General features: G+C 43.1%; 1 long non-coding RNA gene across 1 annotated transcript; it reads left to right on the plus strand.

The window, feature by feature from the left end:
- Positions 1–248: 248 nt before the first annotated feature.
- LOC142764799 (uncharacterized) lies at positions 249–2599 on the plus strand. The gene is made up of 2 exons (XR_012883891.1): positions 249–399; positions 2400–2599. It is a non-coding gene; the product is annotated as an uncharacterized LOC142764799 (long non-coding RNA).
- Positions 2600–10181: the final 7582 nt, after the last annotated feature.

Consider the following 10181-nt stretch of genomic DNA (forward strand, 5'->3'; position numbering starts at 1 on the left):
TTGCTTAGTCCGGCTATTGTAGGAATCTGGCGTTGTCCACGCACCAGCAGGTGTTATCCCTTCACTTTCACTCCCTCTGCTATAGCAGAAGCGGTGGGCACGCGCGCTTATTCTAGCCAATAACAATCATACAATGTGGTTCGAGAGAGTCTAGGAGAAGGTAGGTGCAGTGCTTCGCCACTCCTCTCGCCGTTCACTCTCTCTCTTCTAGCTGCACCCCACTTCCTCCCGTTCGCGCCTCACTCTCGACTGTTCGCTGGCCGGTGCCTCTAACATCCAGAAAACTGTGCTCAAGACGCTGCTGTGAAACGCCAACGCCGAGCCGACAATGCTGGCGCCTCACTATCCCGTCTGCTCGTTCCTCACTCTCGACCGATCGCTGGCTGGCCGCCTTTCAAGGTAATTGCAGAAGTAGGGAATTGCGAATGTCTGACACCAACGGTACCCTCTCACTGCGCAAGACACACACTCATATTTCCTCAGAATTACCTTCAGGGAGGCGGGGGCATATTTTATTTTGTACTGCGAATCGCGGCGAGCCGAGAGACTAATCTACCTTCATTTAGCATGCGTTCGTCGTCTTGTGCTTTGCGCATCGCACCGATGCCATCCGCGTTCCAGCGCTCTTAAGGCGCATTTATGTTTCTGTGTGAGTGGGACACCCCCGCGTAACGACAGGGGAAGTCAGGAAAGCCGTAGAACGAACGCAAAGAGGTGAAGCCTAAGGTGAAGATCAGGTAACAACATACCTAATGAAATATGGTAGAGAAATTGAGTTGGAAAAACTAGCCAGCTTATATACGAAGTGTCTCTTGACGAGAAGGGTAACAGAATCTTCGAAGAACGCCAACATAATTTCGTTTCACGAAAAAGGAGACGTGAAGTAGGAGAAGGCTTACAGGCCGCTCTGCTTACTGTCAATCCCTACAACTATTTGAAAAAATTATTAGCTAAGAGAATTATGGCGCCATTAGATTTCAATCAATCAAATGACTAGCAGAATTTTGAACAGGGTACTCTACAATAAACCATACACATACATACAATGTGCCGACCACAGGTAATATACAAATGCTCGGAATACAACCAACTCCTATATAAAGCATTCATAGATTAGGAGAAGGCGTTTTACTTAGTCGACACATCAGCAGTAATGCAGGTACTACAGAATCAAGGCATCGACGACTTCTACGAAAACCTACTGGAAGAAATATACAATATACAAAGAAAGTGACAGAATACTAGAAAAGGAGTGTGGAAAGCAGCAAGCACGATCTCTATAATGCTTTTCACAGCGGGTTTACAGAAGGTTTCAGGACCCTAGATGGGGAAGAGTTTGGGATAAGAGTTAATGAAGATAATATTAGTAACGTGCGCTTCGTTGATGGCATTGTCTTGATGAGTATTTCATGAAATTATTTACAACTCGTGATTACTTAACTGGACACCAAAAGCAGGAAAGTAGGTCTCCAAATTGTTATGAACAAAACTAAAGTAATGTGAAATAGTCTCGGTAGAAAACAGCACTTCAATTACAACAGGTGGAAAGACGGTGGCAGTTGGAAAGGATTATGTCTACTTAGAAAAGGTTGTAACCACAAAGTCGAACCGTGAAAGTGAAATAACTAAAAAAAGAAGGATGGGGGGAACCACATTCGGCAAGCATTCTCAAATCATGATTGTTAATCTACCACTACCACTCAAAAAAGAATGTATATAACATCTGCAAGTTGCCAGCACTTAACTACGAAGGAAACACCTAGAGGCTCACAAAGAAGATTCAGCTGAATTTGAGCACGACGCAGCAAGCGATGGAAAGAAAACTGGTATTTGCAACCTTAAGAGACAAGAGAGCAGAATGGGCCAGGGAAAAAAACTGCGTTTATGAATATTATAGTTGCAATCAAGAAGAAGAAATGCACGTGAGGCGGGCACGCAGCACGTAGGCAGGATTACAGCTGGTCATTAAGGGTAGCTGACTGTATTCCCAGAAAAGACAAACGTACGTAGGCGAAACAGAAAGTAAGTTGGGCTAATAAGACTTAAAAGTTCGCAGGTAGAACGCGGCAGCAGGAAACAAAAGACCGGGTGTTTCGGCGGATCATAGGAAATGCTTTTGCTCTGCAGTGGGTGTAGGCAGGCTGCTGCTGATGATGATTAGAGGGGCAGACGCTACAAGTGGCACATCACGCGCGAAGAACTATTGATCGGTATGCTCTGGTAGGACGAGAAATCGTTTCCAGCACGACCTTCCATCATTCGATTTACGTAAAGGGGTTTTCGATCGTGACGCAGCACAGCACTGCTTTCAGGTGGGCCCAGTGCGCTTAGTTTCGGTTTCTCGCGCATCGCCGTTCAGAAATTCAACGACGTATCTTTGAAACTATGCTCTGTTTCAGAAGTTCCATTCATCACTGTGGACGCTACAAGCTCCTCAGCCAATAGGAACGACGCTCAGCCCCCCCACATGTATTTGGTCGCACCATGTCGTCTGCTCACGGTATTGACACCATCTGCTCAACAAATTGTAGTTATCATGGCTAGTTTATTTTTAGCTTAAAAATGCTGTAAAGCTATTAAACGAGCAAATAACCGGAAACATGAAGAAGCGTGAATTTGTTGCTGTACTGAAGATCGGTAGAATATTATGCTGGCGGCTTACTTCACAATGTGGTTGTTTTTCTCCGACGCTGTTCGTGGCTCTCGCACGTCTTCGCATGTATTCTCCGTCGTCACATTCCTTCGCATGTACCACTGCAACGTTCCTTTTCTCTCGTTACTGTTTCCACCTAAGGAGGATCCCATGCGTACGGAATGCTGTGCTAGGCTGCGCGCCCCATATTTGGATGCGCAGCGTTCTTGGTCTGACGACGCCCTCCGAACACTGCCTCAGCGCTTTAGGCTTAGCAGGTGCCACTAAGCAAGCAGCATATCTCGCTGATATCAACAAAACGAACCTGACGCTTTTGACTCAGAGTGGGATGAAAGAAATCGATGGCTGCATTAACCACTTGTTTACTCCTGTCAGTGCAGTGAGCGTCTAGCAAGAGCAAGTCCGGATCAAAGCGGGCAGTCGCTTCTGCATGAATGCTGCCATGTTGATTTGTAAACACAGTTATTGACCGTAACAGACACAAATAATTAAATGCGCGTAAGAAGTAAATGTGAAGGACACTAAACATATAGTGTATCAACAGGCGGAACACATAACAGAAAAGCCAATACCAGCCAAATCTGTCCCATTTAGGGCACTTGTATGCAAGAGTACATTTTGCAGCGCAAGCATGTGGCTTTCTTACACTTCGTAGCTTTGTTAGTGCTGAACCACAGTTACGAAACCAAAGTGAACCAAAGTGAGGATAAACGTGCGATATTTTCAGTTTTAAAAACTATGCTAGCCATGCATTGTTGCATAAGTTAACTTCCCCATATGAACAACCACCCTAGAATTGATAAGAACATAGTAATTGAAATATTTTTCATTAATCAGCTCTGAGTGATCTAATTATTGACAAAATCTGTCGGCCTTGGCTTTGAACTTTTCTGTGAACCTGGCAAGCGCCTAATTATTATTCAATTCAAGGAAAATTATTTATTGCTTAAAAAGTACACTGTATATACACATTATATACACGTTTAATCATTCATCATTTGATGCACTATATATGTGACCTTATTAACGTTTGCCTTGATATCCCTTGGCAAAACGTCATATATCATTCTTCCCGTCATGGTGGTCGAGTGGCTAATGCACTCCACTGCTGAGCCGCAGGTCGCGGGATAAAATACCGACCACAGCAGCCGCATTTTAGATCGAGAGAGAAATGCATGAGGTCCTTGTGCTTTGATCTAGAAGCACATTAAAAAACCCCAGGCTGTCTTTCACACGTATGTTTCCTCACAATTATATAGTGGTTTTTGGACTTCAACCCCAACAATTATTATCATACAGCATCCGTCCCACCATCCTTCTATGCGTTGTGTACCAGCGAAGAAAAAGAACATGTGCCAAAAGGGAGTGCTTAAGATAGGTGCCCCATCTAGTGAGCATTCTTGATGTCGGAGTAACAGCGGTCCCTCTAGCTGACGCCCCTCGTTTCTGGAACTAATGTTACGGCGCGGGACTCCGCCCCAGCTTAAGAACCTTGCGGGTCAGTTCCTAAAGAGCAACTTCGTGGGTGTCCATGCCGGGAGAGCTGTAATCTCACCATAGTGTCTCTGCGCCATGGTAAAATAATTTAATGCTGATCAAGACAAAACCTACATATTTGAGTTCTTTTGCCTAAAATACGCAATGTTCTATAAAGGGAGGGATCCTAATACCAACGCTAAGGCTACAAATGACCACCGTATTGAAAACTCTGAGATATATATTTTTTGCAACTTGTCATGCAACTTCGTAGCGTGCACAGAAAAAAAGGCCAACCTATGCTACCATAGACCGACAAATTCAAAATACGTTTATTTCCACAATAAAGCTCCTGCTCTACGTTGTTGCAGTTAGAAAAGACGCGTCCATTTTGCTCGTTACGCAGCATTTCTTAAGTAGCAAGAAAACAATAATAATGAGTGGTGATGCTATTATGAAATTTATCCCATATTGTGAAACTCATCTATATTTATCGTTCTTTTCTTTCTCAGTATAACGTCGTAGTTGCACAGGTGCTCGAAACATTTGCAGTGCCAATAGAGATTAGCATACAATCCTGAGCTCTCACGTCTTCGAACAACCCATATATTGAAGTAGAAAACAAACGCTATGTACCTGCGCAAGAAACTCTAGTTGGGAGTAAAAGGGCAGCTGTACATCTAACAGTTTAAAACGTGTGCCGTTGCAGCCTGTGGGAAGTGAAATCAGAAGCACGGCACGTGGACCTATATCCATAGCATATATAAATAAACATATATATACATTTATCTAAGGTAGAAATTTTTAAGACAAAAGCTCACATAAAACCCGAGCTGAAGTGATTAGCAACGTTATGAACGCATGAGGTAACATAATTAGAGAGTGCCAGAAATTGCAGTTTTAAAGAGGTCAGAAAAGTTTTAATACTGCCTCTATTTCACACCTAAAAACAATTTTCAGAAGAAATGATCGAGAAATTGTTTCGATGATTACCAACCATACGCCTTCTTTGTTTTTCTTCTTTTTGCATGGAAGCCCGAAATGCGGTCGCGAAGCCCATTTTGAGTTTTTGCATTTCGTCGTGGCTAGCGAACAATCTGAAACCTTGTACAACTTTGAACCGTGTAATTTATAACTTTTCCATGTACTTGCAAGATCATGAAGCACGTGGATGCGTTTCGTAACAAAAATGCGGGCAAAGCGGTTCGTGGCTTGCTTCCCATAGGCGTGCGCAGAGCAGGGAGTGGTAAGAGGTGGTCTGAGATGGGAAGGGAGGGGGTTCCAATTTTGACTGATACGTGGACTCAGTAGGCAGGGAAGGCGCTGAGATCAACCTTCACCAACCTGATGGAGAACCATGCGCATGTCCGAGTCTTGCTGTACGTAATTAAATTACAATTTCATTTTGAAATACGCTTAAGGCACCAAATTTATCACTTTGTTTGCAACCTCCATTGGCGAAAAGTTTGAGTCAATCTTCAAACTGTTGTTACAAAAGACGAGAAATGACGCGTGAAGAACTTATCGCGTTGCCTTTCAATTACCAAAGCTTTTTTATTCGTTTAGCTTTTCTAAAGCACGTGGATGTAATTGTGTTCTGCAGGGAAGCACAGAAAACACATTCACTCTCATAAAGGACTTTTATTCGTGGCCTTAAAATGGCTGTTCATTTTTATTAAAAAAAAAACCTGGAAAGTAAGGTTTTCAGGTAAAATACCAAAGCAACGCTATCAAATAGGAAGCTTTGCATAGTCAAGGTCAAACACAGATTTTACGGTCCATAGATATAGCGCTTCGCTAATGCGAGTACGGCACGATAGGCACGTTGATGGCACCTCCTCTCAAAGGAAGATTTCGTGAAACTTGAGAACCCGCCCCGACACTTAGAAGTATTGACCTACCACGCTATTATTCATGTGGTGAAAAACTCAACGTTGTAGCATGAGAACAATCATGAAGGCCTTCATAACTTTCGCGGGTGAGCGAAGGGACCAGCAGAACACACGCCAAGGTCAAACGAAAGCGGTTCAATGTAACAGGACTCTTTGTGTTCGACACGGAGGCACGCCTATACTTCGCCTATCGGGAGCCACTCAAACTAAATAAAAAAAAACTAGAATGCAGCGAAGCATTGTAGGGAAGAGTGTTTCAGCTTGAGTAAAGTGAAACCTTGAAAGGGGCGAGGCGTGTAATGTGTTGATCAATTTTTTTGATGAAATCTAGAGTGCGTGCGGTGGAGGATGAAGTGCGCAACAAGACGTCCATGCCGTATACGTATGTTCATTCGCTGTCTGCCCAGCTACGGCGTCGCACGAGTGAGGGCCACCACCGTCACAGCAGGAAAGAAAGGAGAAAAAAGGGACAGTGTGAGATATAAGACTAGAAGTAAAGTTCACGGTGTGAAATATAAGACTAGAAGTAAAGTTAACGGCAAATGCTTCATGTTAAGTGCGGGACCGGAAGTGCGAGTGTCTAAACACAAACTGGCTTGCGAGTTCCAACACTTCCCACAGGAGCAATAGTGACGCCAGCGTAAAACCAGGTGTATAGGGAAAAGTGTGTCGTCTACAGTAATGTCACCAGAAAACTGCGTCGGAATTATAATTGAAAATTTTGTGAAACTTTGAGCGATAGGAAAAAACACTGTTTTATCTCACGTTTTTTCCCACATTTTTGGAAAAAAATGAAAAAAAGAACACATTTTATTCGACATGTGGCGATAGTTTATTGCCAAGTATCAAAAGAAATACCTTTCATTATGTAAATAACAGAAGTTAAATGACTTCTCCCTTTTCACCAATCAATGCAGCTTTTAACAGATCGAATACAGTAAGAAGCGTCACCGCGAACTCCTTTAGGTCTCTTTCAAACGATGCGGCTTTCTAAAATTGTTATGGCAGTTAGAACAAAGAAATCAGACATGTCTATTTTGTCATGGCTTTAACTATTAAAACATTATTCAAGACGTAAAAACATGACAATCCAGCTCTTATTTAGACTTAGCAGCACTGGCTTCATTTGTAGCTTTCTTCATCATGTTGAGATGTCACATGGGGAAAAGCGTGGCTGCTGCTTCAGTGCTTACAGACAGCGAGTCGCCCTCTCCCATCACCGGTCTGCTCAATCCTGAAGGATATCCACACGTCATAAATCAGCCCAACCATTGCAGATTCTTCTTGCACACGGCTTTATAAGCGGACTCCTGCCACAGATAGCAGAAGCCTACGAGGGAAAGCAAAACTGAACAATAACGCGTGTGAAAACGCCGGAAACCGCCCCCAACATGACCACACCAGACCACACCCGAGCGACGAAGTTACGCTATATAGACTCAAGTTAAGCTGACGCTGGTGCTGACTTTACGTGATGTCAATGGCGAGGGGTCAGCCGTCACTTGGTGCTTTGGTGTCATGTGAGGTGTCTTGGTTTCACGTTAAACGCTGCGTGTTGCCTAAGCTTTATTTCTGTACATTTTGCTCCACTGAGATTTCGACCACATTTTCAATTGCACCAAAAAAAAAAAAACTGTTTTTTCCAAAATGTTTTAATTTTTCCCCACACTTGGCAACTCTAGACTCGAAATCAAGCCTACCTTCAGGAGCTTGTTATTCTTATCCTTCTTCCTCTTTCCCACACACCCGGTTTCAGTCGGCTATGCAAGGGTGTTGCTGCTGAACTCTCATTGTCGGCTATTAGTCGGGCTACATGTAGTCGTTCTCATGCTTAGTGAGCCATGTGCGACTAGTGAGAATGAAACGCTCTTTGTGGTGCATACCCCTTTATGACAGGCCATGACTACATAATAAACTGTGACGACATTAGACGCCGGCAAGCAGACATTCTAAGGGGCCTCGCACCTCACTGGACGAGAGGAACAAATTTTATTCATGGAAACAACTTTACCACTTTTTCGTTCGCTTTGCTTAGCATTGCACCCAAGTTCTCTCTTAAACCACCGTGGCTTCTGTAGCCACGACAAAAAAAAAAGGAACAACCGTCTACAACATGCTGTACTTAAAATTCTAATTGTTTGCGAACATACGGATGAAAGACGAATATGCATGCTAGATGTTTTCTAAGTAGATATCGGTGCCCCGTCACGATGGTCTAGTGCGTAAGCCACTCAGCTGCTCACCCGCAGGTCGCGGGATCGATTCCCGGCTGCGACGGCTGCATTTTCGATGGAGAAGAAAATGCTGTAGGCTTATGTGCCCAGACTTAGTAGCTAGTTAGAGAAACCAAGGTGGTCAACATTTCCGGAACCCTCCACTACGGCATCTCTCATAATAATATGGTGGTTTTGGGAAGTTGAACCACACATGGCATTATATTTGATAGGTATCGCTTTATCACTGACTCTAACACTACTTCCTTTTCTTTTGTTTTGTGCCATAAAACATCTTTTTTTTGCTTTATGTGTTATATTTGCTTTTCTCTCGTTGCACGGTGCTAGTGCTAATAACTTTTTTGCTGTATATATGTAACTTTTTTTTTGATCTTGGGAGCGTTGGCATTCTAGACATAGCACGATATGTCTTGAGTGTCACCCACTTCCCTGTGTATTGTCGTCGGGGCGTACGAACAACGAATGAAACGTTTAAATGCTCCTTGCATGTATGTTAGCTATCAATCATTAAAGGGGCATTAGTTTAGAGGGTCCCTACAATACTTTTCCAAGTGCCCAGGGACGGATCCACTAAATGAGGTTACTCTTTCAGTAATTGACCACGCAAAAAAAAATTGAAATTACAGGACTTCAAAAACAGAGAGGTCTGGAAGAAGGCCATCACGAGCTCCAAACTGGAAGACCAGTCTGAGGCAGTCCAGAGGGTCCGTGAGAGAGCAGAGAGGTATAGCCTTCCGGCTCCAACATGGGATTATCGAACGGCAAGCCAGGGGTTCTCTATAGGGCTGCACTGGCTGCCTTCTCAGGAATTTAACAAAGTTCCTTGTCTGTCTGTTTTTCCGTCCAGTACGAGCGGATAATCATGATGATGTTCCCCAGCACGATCAACACAAAAGAAATTGCGAAAAAACCCAAGAAAATGCACGACACAAGTGCTGTGAAAGTGCTTGTGCTGGACACAAGCGTTTGGGTGTTTTTTTTTCATTTTCTTGCGCTGATCCGGATGGGTATGTTACAACTAGCCAAATATGCTACTTTGCTTTACTTAATAATGAAGATGATGATTCGTGGAAGAATGGCACAACACACCAAGGGGTATCGGCCACGGGGCGTGTGGAAGTAGAATTTATGAACAAAAAATAGACATAACGAAAGGAGAAAAAGAGGAGAGAAAGAAGGCGAAGAATATGCGGAAAGGATAACCTATAGATAAACTAAAATATTTGAGATAGTTTAGGCGTATTTTAAGAGAATATGCTACCTAAAGTTGAACATACGAACTAAATAATTGGTACAGTTATGGTGAATGGATAAATTAAAAATATTGTTTAATATGTACCGATAGTACTAACATGACATTCTCTTTGATTCGTTCAAATAATTATAGTATCGTAAATGACCCTGTTGCAGTGCCCTAGTGCCCTATACTCTTGGCAGAGCAATGCCGATGTAGAAAGTTCGAGGCCACTTTTTTGTAAAGGCGGTTTCAGGAATCTCTTTCTTGGATTTTGAAATTTGGATAGGCCATAGGGAAGTGCACATTTGCTTCAGTTTCATTAAATATGTTACATTAAGGGAAAGGAACGAATACAGGCCTGTCTAAGCAAAAATTTAATGATGGTAGTCTGCATCGCATTTGTTCACGCAATTTTCTACTCTCATGTGCTGCACCAGGAGCTAAGGTGGTGGAAACTTGTATCGCTCAGTACAGGAGATTTAGTATGTTTCTCGTGCTGACAAAGGTTTCTGAATCGTACGAGCGGAGTTACAAAAATATTTGTTGCACGCTGCAATTGCTTTCTTACTTCTCGCGCCTCGACGAGAGTACGGGAAGCAAAACAGGAATGGTTGGCATGGGGTTAAATTACGTTGATTACTTTTCCTCTTTTTATCGAATGGAATGAAAAAACTTTATTTCGGTCCTAC

This window comes from Rhipicephalus microplus, chromosome 6 (genome assembly GCF_043290135.1).
Source record: "Rhipicephalus microplus isolate Deutch F79 chromosome 6, USDA_Rmic, whole genome shotgun sequence".
Lineage (NCBI taxonomy): Eukaryota > Metazoa > Arthropoda > Arachnida > Ixodida > Ixodidae > Rhipicephalus > Rhipicephalus microplus.